We start from the raw sequence: 18,810 nt of genomic DNA, 5'->3' as shown, positions 1-18,810 counted from the left end.
AGTACTGTTTTTCCATTGACAGTAATATACACTACATTTTGAGGTGAAGTTATTGCAACTTACCATATTTTCTTTACATTTTAGTTTAAAAAAATCTACTAATAAAATGTATTAAACAATTGTGTAATACTAGTAGTCACTGTTAGAAGCAGCCCTCTGGGGCCCAATAAAACTGTGATGTGACCCTCAGTGAAAACGAGTTTGACACCGCTGCTGTAAAGGAAGGCGGCTCACTTCCAAAAGCTTTGTTTGATTTAAGCATCAAAAAGTCATTGTCAAGCTTGGAAAAGGAGTCAAATATCAAACATCTTTCTTTACACAAAACAAAAAAGTCTCAGTATTTAGCCTTAAAGGAGCCATATGTAATATTTGTATGTCAAGTCATCATTAAATGGCCCTGGTATGTCAAAGGGCATTAATAAATCATGTTCTTTTCCAATACCTCTATAACTGATAACAGTAGTTTAGCTGGGATATGCTCATTTCAAAATGAGATGTACAGCCCCGAAATATTGTCATTGTTTATTTCGATGCCCCGCCCTCCACCGTTTCACAAATTGAAACAGGCGTGTCAAACTCCTTTTCATTGAGGGCCACATCGCAGTTATGGTTTCCCGCAGAGGGCCGCTTCTAACAGTGAATAATATACAGTATGAATATAAATGTGTATATATAAAATGTGTATGATTGTCTATGTATTTGATTATGTATTTTTGTTATGTACGCTGTAGAAAACTAAATCTTTAGATTGTACTGTTGAAAACTGGCAGCTCAGTCGTCACAATTTTACCATAATATTTGCAGTTTTTTTCCTATAAAATAAATGGAATTAAATTAAATGGAATGGAAAAACAGAACCACTATTTTTTTACGATAACATTCATGCTCGTTATTTATACTGCAAAATCTACAATTGTTGTGTTTTTTACAGTGTATTATTACTCTATATCGAACAACGGTACAAAAGTGGATTTTACTGTAAAAAATGTTACTGTAAAATGTTTGCATGAACTATTTGTTGGATTGAAATCATGAGTCAAGCAGATAATTAAGTATTTGTCTTTATTTGAACAAAAACATTGGTTTGAAATGTATGATGGTATATTTTGTTTTATTATTAGATATGATTAAAGTGTAAATATATGTAATTGCACACAGTACATTTATGTTTTTTATTACATTTATTAAGAAAAGATAAGGTACTTTAACATATTATTTCTACCCATCCTCATTCGTAAAATGTCTCCTCTTTAGTTTTGCGCTTACATTAGGCTGCTAAGCATGCTCTACTTATTTTCACCAGAATAACCATTACTAGCGTTGGTTGTAGTTGGTTTTAGTCTTTGTTTTCTGCTGGTACTGACAATAACCATATGATTGCCATTTGTTGTCATGTTGTACGCAGGCATGACATACTTCTTCCTGAAAATAGCCTCATTTCTAAGTAAAATGTGTTATCACTAACACAAATACGCAATAATAGGGTATAACAACCATTAGGTTAGGTTTCCTATAATGAAGACTTCAAAAAGAGCCATCTTGTGAAAATAAACTACCAACAAATAAATCATTAAGTTCATCCATCTATCCATTTTCTAACGCTTGTCCCTTTTTAAATCTATTAGAATAAATAAGCCATTAAGAGAGACTGCATAGCTACTAAATTAGCATTGCATATTGTGGACTACATGTACCAAGTTATATGGCAATCTGAAACATTTGAAACAGTAGCCTATAGGCATACCATGGTATAATGTCTCCTCTTTAGTTTCGGGCGTACATTAGGCTGCTAAGCATGCTTTACTTATTTTCACCAGTATACCCATTGCTAGCGTTGGTTGTAGTTAGTTTTAGTCTTTGTTTTCTAATAGTTCTGACAATAACCATATGATTGCCATTTGTTGTGATATTGTACGCAGGCATGACGTACTTCGTCCTAAAAATTGCCTAATTTCTGTGTAAAATGTGTTATCACTAACAAAAATACGCAACAAAACAATATAGTAAGGTATAAGAACCATTAGGTTAGGTTTCCTATTATGAAGACTTCAAAAAGAGCCATCTCGTGAAAATAAACTACCAACAAATACATTTTAAAGTTCAGTCCTTTTTAAAATTTATTTGAACAAAATAAGCCATTAAGAGCGCCTGCATAGATACTCAATTAGCACTGCATATTGTGGACTACATGTACCAAGTTATATGGCAATCTGAAATGTTTGGAACAATAGCCTATAGACATACCTTGGTAAAATGTCTCTTTAGTTTTGGGCGTACATTAGGTTGCTAAGCATGCTCTACTTATTTTCACCAGTACAACCATTACTAGCGTTGGTTGTAGTCTTTGTTTTCTTATAGTACTGACAATAACCATATGATTGCCATTTGTTGTGATATCGTACGCGGGCATGACGTACTTCTTCCTGAAAAGAGCCTCATTTCTGTGTAAAATGTGTTAGTTAGAGATTTGTTATTGACAAAACGCTTGTCTATTCAGCTTCTATGTTCCCAGCACCTCAACCCCTAGTAAGAGGCAGTGGAAGTTTGAAGTTCCTTGGAGTAGCCCAGTCCATTGAGCTGGGTTCGGCCGCGTATCTGGCAACCTCAGTCAGCGAGAGGGGGAGGGGACTATAGAATTTTGACCTTGATTGCAGTACCATTTCTGGCTACATTATATGGCACCTTTGGGGACGGCGTGGCGAAGTTGGTAGAGTGGCCGTGCCAGCAATCGGAGGGTTGCTGGTTACTGGGGTTCAATCCCCACCTTCTACCATCCTAGTCACGTCCGTTGTGTCCTTGGGCAAGACACTTCACCCCTTGCTCCTGATGGCTGCTGGTTAGCGCCTTGCATGGCAGCTCCCGCCATCAGTGTGTGAATGTGTGTGTGAATGGGTAAATGTGGAAATACTGTCAAAGTGCTTTGAGTACCTTGAAGGTAGAAAAGCGCTATACAAGTATAACCCATTTATCATTTTAAAATTGTTATAAAGTCCAAGGTGACGTATTTGTCACAACACGTGATGACGTCATTCTATTACGTCATTCAAGGTCTCCTGTTTTAAGGACGTTTAGTGATCGAATCACAATGAAAAGCACAAATCTGGTAAAAGTAATAAACCTCAGCAGCCACAGAAATTTCCCGCGCAGAGAAAACATCTTTTTAAAAACCATGTGTGTCCAAACATTGTGATGTTTTTATTTTCAGACCATGTTTATTGTCAGCAGGCGGACTCCCTCAATGTTGGCGAGTGTCAAAGGTCCCAAAAGGGTCCCAGTCATTCAAGTGTTGAAAAGATGATCCAAAAGGCCCACCACTTGTCAAAGTGTAAAAAATAAGTCCTATTTTTACTTTTAAGGCTTAAATACAACTTCATCTCTGGCCGTCGATGTTATTATTTTTACACAAAAGGAGTCATTTCTATAAAAAAGTTTTACTATTGTTCAAGGGGAACTAGACTTTTTGTTTACTTGCGAATATCATTCACAAGTTTTTCCCTCTTCTGTGCGCGCTAACAAAAAACTGCTAGTAGGAGGCAGCTAACAATGCAGGTAGTTGGATTGATCTGTTCCACCTAAAAGACCTCTAAAAACACAAAAAAACCAAACATGTTTTTATTTATTCATATTTTTTAGCAATAGCGACATTTATATTGTAAGTGCTAACGTTTTAGTTTGCTCACACAGTTTTGCTGAGTCGCCTGAGAATTGGTGAAAGTTTGTACTAGATTATAATATCGTAGAAGCTTGTGGCCAAAAGCCGAGAAGTTGGTCAACTTCCTAATTCAACCTGACGTTGCCAGCATGTTTCACCTGAAGAGTGAGGATTATGATCAATTCTTCATCTAAACGGATAACTCAAGTGTGGTGCTGAAAGATATAAACATCCCCATCAGTTTTTACCCGAGTGAAAGCAGACATTGTACAGTAAGTGAGTGTTTTATTATGTTTGTATATCTTGTTTAGCACTTAGCAATAATGCTACATGATGCTTAGTGTTTGACTAAAGCTGCATCTGTTTAGCACACAGCTTCTAAAACTTGTAGATCGTCCTCCTTATATTCAGGCTCGAAAATAGGGGTTTCTGTATCGTCATTTGTCCCAAAGTAGTCTTTGTTGTCTCTCATCAAGTCTGCAAACTTCTTACATTATTATATCTCATTCGGTTGTTAACAAGCAAGCCACTCATTCCATTCTTCTGCGGGTAAGGACTGGATCAACAGAGAAAAAAATATGCTAATGAATTCAGACATTGATGTGGGGAGTTTATATTATATTAAAAAAATAGCAAATGAATTGAGGCAGAGCCCAATAGAAGCCACCTTTAACATTCTAAAACTGTGTAAGAAAATACTTGGAATCAACCCAATTACATCTGTAAATCAACCGCTTTGGTACAATCCTAATATCATAATTAAATGATAATTAATAAAATGTGGTTAAGACAGAGGTATTACTAAACCTCATCATATTATTAATACAAACTCTTTCAAACCGTTCAATGATTTAGTTGATCAATATAATGTACCCAGAAATCAGTTTTTAAATTGTATCTCTTTAAAACACGCTGTAAATAAATGCATATCCTCTGAAAGTATGTCTTTAAACAGCCATGAACTGGAAGATGCACTTTTTAATCAAGATACAATTAAGAAATTAATTAAACTATTTTATGGAATAATAAATGAACACCACACTAAAAATGTGTTTGGAAATGAATGATGGACTAAGACATTTTAGATGAAGGAGACATATCATGGAATGATATTTGGAAAAATGCCAATAAGCCCTTTAGAAGCATTAAAGATAAGCTGACTCAATTTAAGATCTTGAATAGATTGTATTTTACATCTTCTCAGCTGTTTATAATTGGTGTAGTAGATAGCAAGTTATGTATGAAGTGTCGGGCAGCCGAGGCAACTCTTGTTCATTTATTGTGGATGTCAGAGAATAAAAGAGTTATGGTTGAAAACAACAAAAGAAGCAATCACATTCCTTAATATAAATATCCCAATGACATTGCAAACTTGTATTCTTGGTGATCTCCATCAATTTAGTAACGTGTCATCAAAGAGTAAAAAATTATTTCAATATGCATAATAACAAAAAGGTAATATTAAAAAAATGGATAGATGTTGATAGTCCAACACATTCTGACTTGTATACATAAGCTATGGAGATAATATCAGTAGAAAAAACTGCATTTAGTTTAGATAATGAGTCATATATTGGAATATGGGATCCATTATTTAAATTTGTTTTAACTATTAAATGAACCAAAAATATGACTTATATCTTTGTGGAAAATATTGGACACAATGTGTTGTCAAGTATATGAGATGCGATGCAAGTGTAAGCCACTGTGACACTATTGTTCATTTTTTATTTTTTTTAATTAATGTTTTTAATGATAATGTCAATGAGGGGTTTTTAATCACTGCTATGTTGAAATTGTTACTAATATTGATACGGTTGTAGATAATATTCATTTTTGTTTCACTACTTTTAGATTGTTCTGTGTCATGTTTGTGTCCTCTCAATTGCTCTGTTTATTGCTAATCTGTATGTTGCTGGGTCGGGTTTGGTTTTGGAATTGGATTGCATTATTATGGTATTGTTGTATATTGTTTTGTTGGATTGATTAATAAATTCTTTAAAAAAAAAAAAAAGTTTTTTTTTTTAAAGTCTGCAGTCTGTTGTCACAAGTAGCATCCATTGCTATGCCAAAAAATAAGTCAGGGTGATGCTTATGAGTAAAATATGTAAATATTACATGTTATTATGAATGTTACTAGATACAACATATATACTTAGTGTGTATATATTAAACATTGATGGAGGTTTGATAGAGCGCTTTATAGGAATGTCCCCATTACCTGCATTGTTAGCCGCTTCTTGCTAGCAGTTTTTTTACTTTTTAGAATGCACAGAAAAGAAAACTATGTGTTCTTGTGAAGGAAAGACAGCGTTCCAAAAAAAGTGCAGTTTTCCTTTGACTTCATCGCCGCTAAGCAGCATAAACTATTGTCTAATCGCATAACCGCCGCACACTGACTTCCTGTTCAGTGCAAAGTAAGAGTAGAAATCAAAGGACTGTTGTTTTAACACAGATTCTACCAGAGCGGCATCAAACAAATGCACTGATTTCACTTTCTTGTAGAATATAGATTGTAAACATTTAAGCATGAAGGAAAGATGCATCGTCACTCGAGTGCAAATTAATAATAATTATAATAACAATGATTAAACTATTACAACATCTCTGTTGGATAAAGTGTAAAGCATGAAGGACTTCATTATTATCAGGCTGATATGAAATATTATCAAATTAATCATGAAACTATTACAACACCTCTGTTGGATAAAGTGTAAAACATGAAGCACGCTCAGAGACAGACTTGATAAAGTGATGAAGAGAGCTGACTACGTCCTAGGCTGTCTACTAGCTGACAGAAGAATGCTGACCAAGTTGACACCCATTGACACAGTAGAGTAGCTCCTTCAGCAACACACTGTTACAGCCACAGTGCAAGATGGAGCTCTACCGCCGGAGCTGTAAGACTTTACAACACACTTAAGTGATGACTCCTCTTTTTTCCTGCTGTGCAATACGGATGTTAGTGTTTTTTTGTTGTTGTAATTGATCTTCTATTTACACATATTTGATCTTCTATTTATACATATTGGCGAACAGTGTGTAGTATTTGTTTACATTACACTTTACTTGTGGTACTTTCTGTAAAAACTACACTGCAACAACCTCATTTCCCCATTGTCGGATAAATAACAGTAATATTTGTTTTTAAATGTACCGGTACTGGAAACATTTGTTTAGCCTTTTTAAAAGGAAATACATGCATCATTGCAATTCAAAATGATCATATCATATATATGATGTCATATTGGCCACGCTCTGAGCCACGCCCCCAACGCTGGGGGAAACCCTGATTGGTTGTATTTAAAATAAAATGTGTATTATCGTGTACTACATATTTACTTGCGGTTTCAGCCTGGGTAAGAGTGTTAGCTTGTACCTTGCTAGCTAGCGAACAAGAGTGAGACCAAGTTGTGGGAAAAATAACTTTCATTTTAGGCTGCTTCTACACTAAGTTATACAGGGTATATCCCACCTAACCTTATCCCTGTCCACATACACACAATGCCATCGTTTAAGACCCCTACCCCCGCCTGCCAGCGCAACGCGACCTAGTACGCATGTGCGAATAATGGCAGACGCGCATATATATTACGTCTAGGGCTGGGCGATATGGCCTTTTTTTAATATCGCGATATTTTAAAGGGGAACATTATCACAATTTTAGAATTGTTAAAACCATTAAAAATCAGTTCCCAGTGGCTTATTATATTTTACGAAGTTTTTTTCAAAATTTTACCCATCACGCAATTTCCCTAAAAAAAGCTTCAAAGTGCCTGATTTTAACCATCGTTATATACACCCGTCCATTTTCCTGTGACGTCACATAGTGATGCCAACACAAACAAACATGGCGGAAAGAACAGCAAGCTATAGCGACATTAGCTCAGATTCAGACTCGGATTTCAGCGGCTTAAGCGATTCAACAGATTACAAATGTATTGAAACGGATGGTTGTAGTGTGGAGGCAGGTAGCGAAAACGAAATTGAAGAAGAAACTGAAGCTATTGAGCCATATCGGTTTGAACCGTATGCAAGCGAAACCGACGAAAACGACACGACAGCCAGCGACACGGACGAATTTGGCGATCGCCTTCTAACCAACGATTGGTATGTGTTTGTTTGGCATTAAAGGAAACTAACAACTATGAACTAGGTTTACAGCATATGAAATACATTTGGCCACAACATGCACTTTGAGAGTGCAGGCAGCCCAATTTTCATCAATTAATATATTCTGTAGACATACCCTCATCCGCGCTCTTTTCCTGAAAGCTGATCTGTCCAGTTTTGGAGTTGATGTCAGCAGGCCAGGGAAGCTAGGGTCGATAGGGGGTTTAGCTCGCCCGTCTGCGGGATCAAACTGCCGCCATTGCTTGCCGTGCTACCGAGGTCCTTTGTCCCTGAATTGCTCACACACTCCGGCAGATTCAATGGGGGTCTGGCGGCAGATTTCTTTGACTTTATCGTTGGAATAGCATCTGCTTTGAGTGTCGCAGGATATCCACACATTCTTGCCATCTCTGTCGTAGCATTGCTTTCGTCGGTAAAGTGTGCGGAACAAACGTCCAATTTCTTGCCACTTTCGCATCTTTGGGCCACTTGTGCAACTTGAATCCGTCCCTGTTCGTGTTGTTACACCCTCCGACAACACACCGACGAGGCATGATGTCTCCAAGGTATGGAAAACAGTCGAAAAAACGGAAAATAACAGAGCTGATTTGACTCGGTGTTTGAGAAAATGGCGGATTGCTTCCCGATGTGACGCCACGTTGTGACGTCATCGCTCCGAGAGCGAATATTAGAAAGGCATTTAATTCGCCAAAATTCACCCATTTAGAGTTCGGAAATCGGTTAAAAAAATATATGGTCTTTTTTCTGCAACATCAAGGTATATATTGACGCTTACATAGGTCTGGTGATAATGTTCCCCTTTAAGGCCATATCGCGATACACGATATATATCTCGATATTTTGCCTTAGCCTTGAATGAACACTTGATGCATATAATCACAGCAGTATGATGATTCTATGTGTCTACATTAAAACATTCTTCTTCATACTGCATTAATATATGCTCATTTTAAACTTTCATGCAGAGAAGGAAATCACAACAAAAAAAAATCACTATTTTTTTCATACGGTGTTGATCTGGAAATGTTTGCCTCGCCATTTTCATGGTGTGGGCGTGTGGCACTGAACGGAGATGATGACGTGCGGAGTAAGCCCTCTTCATTGTCTAGCAGGTGACTTTTCAAATGATGCTACATATTAGCAGTGTAGCCGAGTGTCCTGGGTTCACCTATACAGTGTACTTATTTAATAAAATAATAAACGGGGGACATTAGAGCAGGTTTGGTAGCCACTGCTTCTTTAATGTCAATATCACACACCTCCTTCCACAACCACACACACCCTATGGACAAAACTCCTCCTCCTTACGGAACACACTCCGGTAACTTGGGACACCCTGAACTGTTTGTTACAGCAGTAATGCTACTTTTTAAGGCAACGCTTTCGCCCCACACTTGACAAATTACGGTTGTCTGTTCGACATATTCCCACTTGAAGCCAAACCACCGCCAGACGATGGACCCCCTGCTGTTTTTCTTGGGAATTAATTATTCCTCCATTTGTTACCAGATTCGCACCTTCTTTCTCTTGTATTAGCGGTCGCACCACAGCTAACGTTACCATGTCTCAACCTCTCTGCTCGGGGAGGGCGTATACGTATGTGACGTATGACCTGACAGCATGTGACCTGTGTAAGGAGGTGCGCTTGCTGTCTGTGAGAAGGAAAGAGCAAGGAGAGCCTGTAGTGTAATGCCCGCAGCTAAAAGCAACTGCGTGAGAACGTATACTCGATATCACGATATGGTCATTTTCTATATCGCGCAGAGACAAACCCGCGATATATCGCGTATATCGATATATCGCCCAGCCCTAATTACGTCATAGTCACCTCTGACCTGGAAGTGTATCCTTACCCGGTGTTTCAATGTAGACTATTGCCACATTTGTAGACTATTGCCACATTTCTTTGAACAGTAAACCTTGCTTGCCTCACCATCAGCAGCTGGTAGACTATTGTACTGAATCACACCTGAGCCATCATACATGAATCATATCTTTAATAGACGTGTGGAAGTTAACAATGTGATAAAGAACATTTTAATCTAGATATCTGGTCAGGACACTCCTCACTCTTTTACCTTCGCCTTCATTGGCCATTCTTGCAATCCTGCCTGTGCTTGGACGCTGAAATTGGCGGTCGTATTTCATGGCCGCAACCACTTTATGGCTTCACAATAGTTATGGAGTACAAAACTAGACGTTGAGTAATCGCTCAACATACATGGCGGACAATAACTGATGGGCTGCTTTGCCAGTCGAAATGCATTCGCTGTTTTCCGTAGTCTTCCCTCGTCCACGGGAGCCCGCATTCTCGTTGTCTCCCCTTCGACAAATGGACAAAGTTTTTCACTAAGTCGAATCACAGCTGACCTGGGCATTGGAAAGTTCTCTTGCCGTTCCTCTGGCACAACACACTCGTTGACAAACAAATCCCACCAGGCTGCCATTCTTCCAGGCCTTATCCAAAACCGTCGCTCAACATTGCTATGTTGCCGTCTGAGAAGTGGTGTATCCCAAATAGCTGCAATCGCGCGTTTCCTTCTCTCAAGGTATTCATGTGTGATTTCCAGAAGCGTCCGTACATGTACAAAAAGGAGAAACACGGGCATGTCTGGATGACTCGCCTCCATCTTTCCAGTGGTTACCTTCGAGTTACAAAACCGCTTGTTATGAAGCGGGCTGTGGCGCGTTCTTTCTGACGTCACTGCCTGTGTGGGGCGATGTCTTTCTGGCGTCACTTCCTCTCCGAACTCAGTTTGTAAACGATCAATAAGTCCATACCGAACTAAGAGCCGGAAATTCAAGAAATACACGGTGCACTTACCCGTTTAAAAAAGTATCCGAGAGGAACCTTAAACGATGGTTTAGTGTGGCTGAAACGGGGCTTAGGCTAAATAATTATTCGTTTAAGGAGTTATCTGGCTTAATGTAGACATGGCCTTAGACAAAGTCAGCCAGTTAAACTTTGTCCAAGTACCTTTTAAAGCAGCGCCAATTTGCAAAGCCTGTAAAAAGGGCACAATAAGAAATGTGAAACACACACCAATGCAGAGGTATCATAACATTACACATACAATGTATTAAATAGTCAACATTTAAAGAGTTAATCAAATATATAATTCTACACATTGAGTCTATTAGAGTGCTAAAACTGCCAAGAGTTAATCAATAATCAATATATCAGTGTGCAGCTTTTTAAACATCACAAAATGATTTTCTTTTTTTATTGTGCGTTTTCTGCTATTTTAACTGTTTTTAAACACGTAAACAAGGTTAATTGTTTATTTTTAGCTCTTTTCCTTTTTTTTTTTAAATGGACATTGTATTAGTCATTTTAATGTGTGTAACATCTGAATGAGCAGCTCAGTTATAGTATTAATACATATTTATGAATGAATTAGTCATCTTTGTTGGTCGTAAGCCTAAAATGACTTTATTATCTGATTAATTGTGAAGATAATTGTTGACTAATGAAAATAACCGTTAGTTGCAGTCCTATCGTCGATAATCATCTTTTGTATTAGAATACGCCACAAGCCAACAAAAAACTGCTCTCCGTGTCCTTTCATCCATATTATCTTTTTTTTTTTGTGTGAAAACACGACACCTTTGTGTAGCTGTTCACAGAATGAAGGCAGGCACGTAAACCACCGAGCAAACGAGTATTTTCCCTCGCAACGTTCAAGGCTTTTTCACTGGGCAACCAGGCGTGGCTGCAAAGAGGCTCCTGCACATTGTGTTGCAAAGGGGGCCCTTCCACTACACGCAGACCCAATCCCTGGGCTCCGTCGCACCCCTCCCCCAGCCCTTGCTGCTTCCTCCTCCTTGATCTCTGCGCGCTGCCTTCAATAGCCGCGTGGAAAGCCGAGCGCCTGAGACGTGGAGCGGAAAGGCGGGCGAAAAAGGCGTCCTGACAATTGGACGAATGTGTGGACAGACGGACAGCAGTGTGTGTGTTTGTGTGTGGGTGGGAGGCCTTAAAGAAACAGGACTACTTTACCCCTTCACCTACTAACCCACAATACATTATTTTATGCTTATCGTGACCAAAATGATCACCGTTGTCCTTACTACTGCGATATTGTTGAATGTGCTCAAAAAGTACTTATACACACACTCAAATCTTTTGAACAAGATATTTATTTTTTAAAGAAATAGTCACACTCTTAGGAAAAAAACCCTATTTTGCAGGTTTGGTGTTTCTTATGCTTCAATGATAGAGTTTTAGTCTTAGTATTATTTTTAACGGATAAACTTGTATTGTTTTAAGATGTATTTTAACGAAAAAGTGCGTAACAAATAAAATCAATATGGTACTAAATATAAAATAAAATACATATCTATTATTTCTGGCGGGCGTTGTGCTCTGTCCAGCTGCCCTTGAACGCAACGTAAAAACGCCTCTGTGATGTGTTTACGTTTAGATTAGCGTTTCTTAACAGGGAAAGACATTAATGTCTCTTGTTTTTATGTTGGCGTGTAAGCTAGTAAACTGGCGCCAGTCAGTCCGTGAGTTTATCAAAGTGCACTTATTATTTTATTTTAAGAGTATTATACTGTTTAGCGTTGACAAGACATTGACAAGTTGAAGCGTAGTATCATTAAATATTATATTGTCCTATAAACGCATCGTTTAATGTGTCGTTTTTTTCCTTTTCTTTGACTTTATTTTGCTAAAATAGGTTAAATCTTTGTTTTCTCGTCATTTTGGTTTGTATGATTCTAAGTATGTTTGTTATTTTCTTGGTGTAATTGTGTGTTTCGTCTTTTGTTATTCTGCTTTTACGTAACTGTAATTTTTACTTATTTAGTTTTCTGTAACTGTATTTTTGCTTCATGAAATGTTAAAGGCCACTGTTCCACAAGTCCTTTAAATATTTATAATTGTAGTTTCATTTGCCCACCTTCGTTGGCACATTTCAAAAGTGGAATTATTCAAATAAAAAAGGCAGGGGAAAGAGTAAATAAAGATGTTTATTAAGAGATGTTGGTACCTATAGCTTTTAAACACAAAGTTTGTTACCTGGCTTAGTCTTTTGTTTTATCCTTTTGTCAACGTGTCTATTTAAGTGTTTGAGGTCAAAATTGTCTTCGCCTTTTCTCTCCAACTGGTTTGGTTGCACTTTTAGCAAATGATTTTTCGCTTATTTAGACGTTGTGTAACAGTTACTTACATTAGTGTACAGCTCCACTAATGGACATTGGAGTGTTACTTTCAAAGGCAAAATTAAAGTATTGCTAGAAACATAATTTTATATGGGACTTTATTATATTATATTTATAGTACATGTTCCAAAAAGAAAAAAGCATGAAACAGAGTATATTTAAATATACTAAATGTAAAAAAGGGACTAAATATTCAAAATAATCTAGTTTGGTTACGCCATCATGAGCGCAACACAAGGTTGTAAAAGTTTCAACTACAATTCTAAATAAGATGTCAAAAGCCAACTGAAATCAAATACACACAGCTTAAAGATTGATCAATACCCATTTATGATGATTTATCAAAATATAAAAGAAATATACCTGAACAGAACACTCATGATGGTTACACCAAAAAGTAACGCTATGAATCGCGTTTTTCCAAGTTTTTGGTGCATTTTTATGCTATTTCCAAGCATCTCCTTTTTATTATCGTTGATTTTAAATGGTCAAAAAAATGCATATTTATTTTGATTGTTACATTTTGAAGTACATTTGTGCAGGTGGGTGCGAATGTACCCATTACCATAGCTGTACACATTAGCAATCCTGCCATTCCTGTACTTTTAACAGGTTAAAGGAAAACAAATACGTTAAGTTCAAACGATAAAAAAAAACTCAATTATAGGCCGATAACAAACTTAAACCATTTATTGACCTAGAAATGATTGCCGATAAAGGATATTATTGTCACCATTACTTTGAGACCAGATTACCCACTGATGCCACGATAATACAGAATAATAATAATAACTTCAACCTTTCAAATGCAATGCAATATTTTGTAATCAATCTTTTCTGTTCACGTCCAGACTTTAATCCATCCATTCATAGGAAGATTTTTACACTCAACAAAATCTTAGCTTAGTATTTTGCATGTTTTGCTTGTGTATTGGAACCAGCATGTTTAACCTGCTGGCCCGTAACCATGTTGCTATGGTAACTGCTAGGCAAGGCTCATATGAATATACACAACATGCTAGATACTTCCACATAAGGCGCCTCGACCTCAGATTTGTTCATAAAAGTTCAATTGACGATTTTCCATACTTTAAAAAAAACAAAAAAACAATGAATACAAACAACAGAGATAATTCATAGCAAGTTTCACTTTTATTGAACTAGTAGTTTGAAATAGCACCGCATATAATGTATCTTACTCTGAGCAAAAGTAGTTTTTATAAAGTGGGTTCTTTTCAGAACAGATATTTGGACTTTGGATAAAATCGTCAAAGAGTTGCATTTCCCCCACTTGGCTGGATGCTTCCATTTCAGATGCTGGAATATATCCAGTGTGCTGCTGCTTTTTTCAAATAAACTTAGCAGCGTGCGGTCTTTTGTTCTACACCTGTTGCAGAAAAACCAAACCACTGACGACTTTGTGCTTTGGAATAAACGTCTCGCCCTCGATTTTTTTTATATTTGAAATTGTCTCCAGTACAAAACTCCAATAATCAATAAAGCCGATTTATCACATAGGCCTAAGCAGAACAAGTCAGCCTAAAGTTCAACCAAACCTATTCGGGAAAGTAGCCACCAATTCAGACCACCAGCACTTCAATAAAATGCAAAAAAAAGTCATGAATATTAATAGCCCTAGCAAAAATAACTAATGATCTATTGCTAACGATGGATGCTGATGAGTCATCCATGTTGCTGCTTCTTGATCTTAGCGCTACTTTCCATACCGTCTATCATAATATTTTATTAGAGCGTATCAAAACACGTATTGGTATGTCAGACTTAGCCTTGTCTTGGTTTAACTCCTATCTTACTGACAGGATGCAGTGCGTCTCCCATAACAGTGTGACCTCGGAGTATGTTAAGGTAACATGCGGAGTTCCACAGGGTTCGGTTCTTGGCCCTGCACTCTTCAGCATCTACAAACGTACATGCTGCTGCTAGGTGACATCATACGTGTTAGCTTTCACTGTTATGCTGATGACACCCAACTCTACATGCCCCTAAAGCTGACCAACACGCCGAATTGTAGTCAGCTGGAGGCGTGTCTTAATGAAATTAAACAATGGATGTCCGCTAACTTTTTGCAACTCAACGCTAAGAAAACGGAAATGCTGATTATCGGTCCTGCAAGACACCGACACCTATTTATTAATAACACCTTAACATTTGACAACCAAACAATTACACAAGGCGACTCGGTAAAGAATCTGGGTATTATCTTCGACCCAACTCTCTCCTTTGAGTCACACATTAAGAGTGTTACTAAAACGGCCTTCTTTAATCTCCATAATATCGCTAAAATTTGTTCCATTTTGTCCACTAGCGACGCTGAGATCATTATTCATGCGTTCGTTACTTCTTGTCTCGATTACTGTAATGTATTATTTTCGGGTCTCCCTATGTCTAGCATTAAAAGATTACAGTTGGTACAAAATGCGGCTGCTAGACTTTTGACAAGAACAAGAAAGTTTGATCATATTACGCCTATACTGGCTTCCTGTGCACTTAAGATGTGACTTTAAGATTGTACTACTTACGTATAAAATACTACACGGTCTAGCTCCATCCTATCTTGCCGATTGTATTGGACCATATGTCCCGGCAAGAAATCTGCGTTCAAAGAACTCCGGCTTATTAGTGATTCCCACAGCCCAAAAAAAGTCTACGGGCTATAGAGTGTTTTCTATTCGAGCTCCAATACTCTGGAATGCCCTCCCTGTAACAGTTAGAGATGCTGCCTCAGTAGAAGCATTTAAGTCCCATCTTAAAACTCATTTGTATACTCTAGCCTTTAAATATACCCCCCTTTTAGACTACCTGATCTGCTGTTTCTTTTCTCCTCTGCCCCCCTCAAATGCACGTTTACATTTACTCCTACTCGGTATAGTAGCAAACAAAATGTACATGTTTACATTTACTCCTACTCAGTACGGTAGCAAACAAATGAACATGTTTACATTTACTCCTACTCAGTACTACTCAGCTCTCCCTAGTCACGTGACCGTCGCGGTCCAATCAGCTGTGCTTATAAGCTGGTAGCAGGAAGTGGCCAGTAGACAGGACGTGAGGGGAGACAGATGGTATTTCTGCTCGAGGTAGGTTTTTATTCTCCTTTTCACCCCAAAAATTGCGCTGACGGGATTCTAAACTAAATGCCTATTTGTTGATTTTATAGAGTCGACTACCAGCGCCGGATTTTTTGTCATTAAGCTGTGTGTGACTGTAGAAGCGGAGTTGATGAGTCCATGTTTATGAAAATATATTAGTCTTTTTTCCATTGTTTCATTGCAACAGTCTTTGTGGCATATTTATCAATCGTCCATATACAAGGTTTATGACTTGAACCAATGATAACTATTGTGTATTGAATGTAGGGCTGGGCGATATGGCCTTTTTTTAATATCGCGATATTTTAAGGCCATATCGCGATACACGATATATATCTCGATATTTTGCCTTAGCCTTGAATGAACACTTGATGCATATAATCACAGCAGTATGATGATTCTATGTGTCTACATTAAAACATTCTTCTTCATACTGCATTAATATATGCTACTTTAAAACTTTCATGCAGAGAAGGAAATCACAACTAAAAAAAATCACTTTTTTTCATACAGTGTTGATCTGGAAATGTTTGCCTCGGAATTTTGATGGTGTGGGCATGTGGCATCGAATGGAGATGTTGACATGCGGAGTAAGCACTGTTCATTCTCTAGCAGGTGACTTTTCAAATGATGCTACATTTTAGCAGTAATGCTACTTTTTATAGCAACGCTTTCGCCCCACACTTGACAAATTACGGTTTTCTGTTCGACATATTCCCACTTGAAGCCAAACCACCGCCAGACGATGGACCCCCTGCTGTTTTTTGGGGAATTAATTATTCCTTCATTTGTTACCAGATTCGCACCTTCTTTCTCTCGTATTACCGCTCACACGGCTACGCTAGCATCACAGCTAACGTTTGCCATGCTGCTACCTCTTTGCTGCGTATGTGACGTATGACGTGACAGTATGTGACGTGTGTAGAAGCTGCACTTTGGGTCTGTGAGAAGGAGAGACAGGAAAGAGCGAGGAGAGCATGTAGTGTAATGCCCGCAGCTAAAAGCAAATGCGTGAGAAAGCATACTCGAATATCGCGATATAGTCATTTTCTATATCGCACAGAGACAAACCTGCGATATATCGCGCATATCGCCCAGCCCTAATTGAATGTACTTTTGAATGTGTTTGATAATAAGCACGTTTAGTGCACTGAATTGTATAGGTCATATTTATGCTGCTAATGGTTATTTTAGCACTTTATTGCATATTGTGATTCTGACATGTATGTTGATTTATATTGTACAATATTGAGGAAAAAACTAGAACCTGTTCTGAATACTTTATAATGCAATTAGTGTTATTTAATGAAGATATTTGATTTGTGTACACATTGATCTATAAGGATGGTCCTGGTTCTTACACAGGCCAGGCTTCTCTTTATGATGGCGAGCTAAGGAAAAAAAGCATCTAGTCCACGGATCGTTCTTGGGAGATTCCAGCCAGGAACCCCACCACCTGTTCTGTCTGGGCTGGTAGGAGGCTCTCGAGCCAACCCTCTACACATTTTCACAATTAACCGCAGCACATGGACTGTACTGCTTTACTCTCCAAAACCTTTCCCCAATAACTGTATTATCTGAGCTGAGATTTAAACAAGATCCAGAGACACTAAATAATTGAATTGGAATACACACAGAGCAATTTCTATTTTTGGGCAGAATTATTAGTGTTCCCAATGTTAAAAGGATAAAGCCATTGTTTACAAATTTGGTAAATAAATAACCAAAAAATTTATATTTTGTTGTTTTCTTACTGTACCGAAAATGAACCGAACCGTGACCTCTAAACCGGGGTACGTACCGAACCGAGATTTTTGTGTACCGTTACACCCTTAAAGATATGTATAGAAAACAATCTTTGCATGACATTAAATTAAAATTAGTCCATTATTCTTGCTTGTAATTTACAACAAATAAACAAAAATACCACATTATACACACTAAAAGCGTAAATCTAATTCATAGTAAATAAAAAATGGTCAAAAAAATATTTAAGAAAATAACACTAAAAATATATATATAATTAATCAATGGAAAATAATGCATATATTTCATTTATTTGTAATAATATTTAAATATACATGCATTGTTGCCCAAGTGTCCGGACCAGGGTTGCCCATTACGTCAATAGCGAGCTACCGGTCAATGGTGGAGGGTGTGTCAGTCTATCGCCAGCCAGGCATCAAGAAAATAGTCCTAAAAATGGGCGATCATCAATCTTCACAATGATGTCACTTTCGTCACTTGATTGACATTCACTGCATCCCAGGATCTTGTGAGATGACGCTTCCAGATACCAGATCATTATTAAGAAAAAATTACCGAAAAGAAGGCGAGAAACACTTTTTTTTCTCAACAGATTCTCGCACCGTACCTGCTGTCAAAACTCTAAAGACCGTCTGCACGGTTCCTGTCTTCACAATAAAAACGCTGCTTCATCCTGCCTCCGCTAACAAAATCAGAGTCTTAGAAAGCTAGCACACACAAGCTAGCAATCTACGGAGTTTGCCACCAATGTATTTCTTGTAAAGTGTATAAAAAGGTGTATGGAAGTTAGACAAAAAAGATGCCAAAAACCAACCACTTTCATGTGGTATTGGACAGAAAAGGGGACTTTTTTTCTCCTCCATTTGAAAATGTGGACGTTATCAGCACTACTGTCTGATTCCAATCAATACAAGTCATCAGAATCAGGTAATACACCAACTTATATTCTTGTCTTCATGAAAGAAAGGAATCTACATGTGT

General features: G+C 37.7%; 1 protein-coding gene across 2 annotated transcripts in view; it reads right to left on the bottom strand.

Moving 5' to 3' along the window:
* The window catches only part of igf2bp1 (insulin-like growth factor 2 mRNA binding protein 1), a 66,914-nt gene that overhangs the window by 34,021 nt on the left and 14,083 nt on the right, over nt 1-18,810 (bottom strand). The gene's annotated exons all lie outside the window — the stretch shown is intronic.

The sequence above is a fragment of the Nerophis lumbriciformis genome, linkage group LG24 (genome assembly GCF_033978685.3).
Source record: "Nerophis lumbriciformis linkage group LG24, RoL_Nlum_v2.1, whole genome shotgun sequence".
Taxonomy (NCBI): Eukaryota; Metazoa; Chordata; class Actinopteri; order Syngnathiformes; family Syngnathidae; genus Nerophis; species Nerophis lumbriciformis.
The sequence above is the reverse complement of the archived record's forward strand: the minus strand, read 5'-3'. Positions and strand labels throughout refer to the sequence as shown.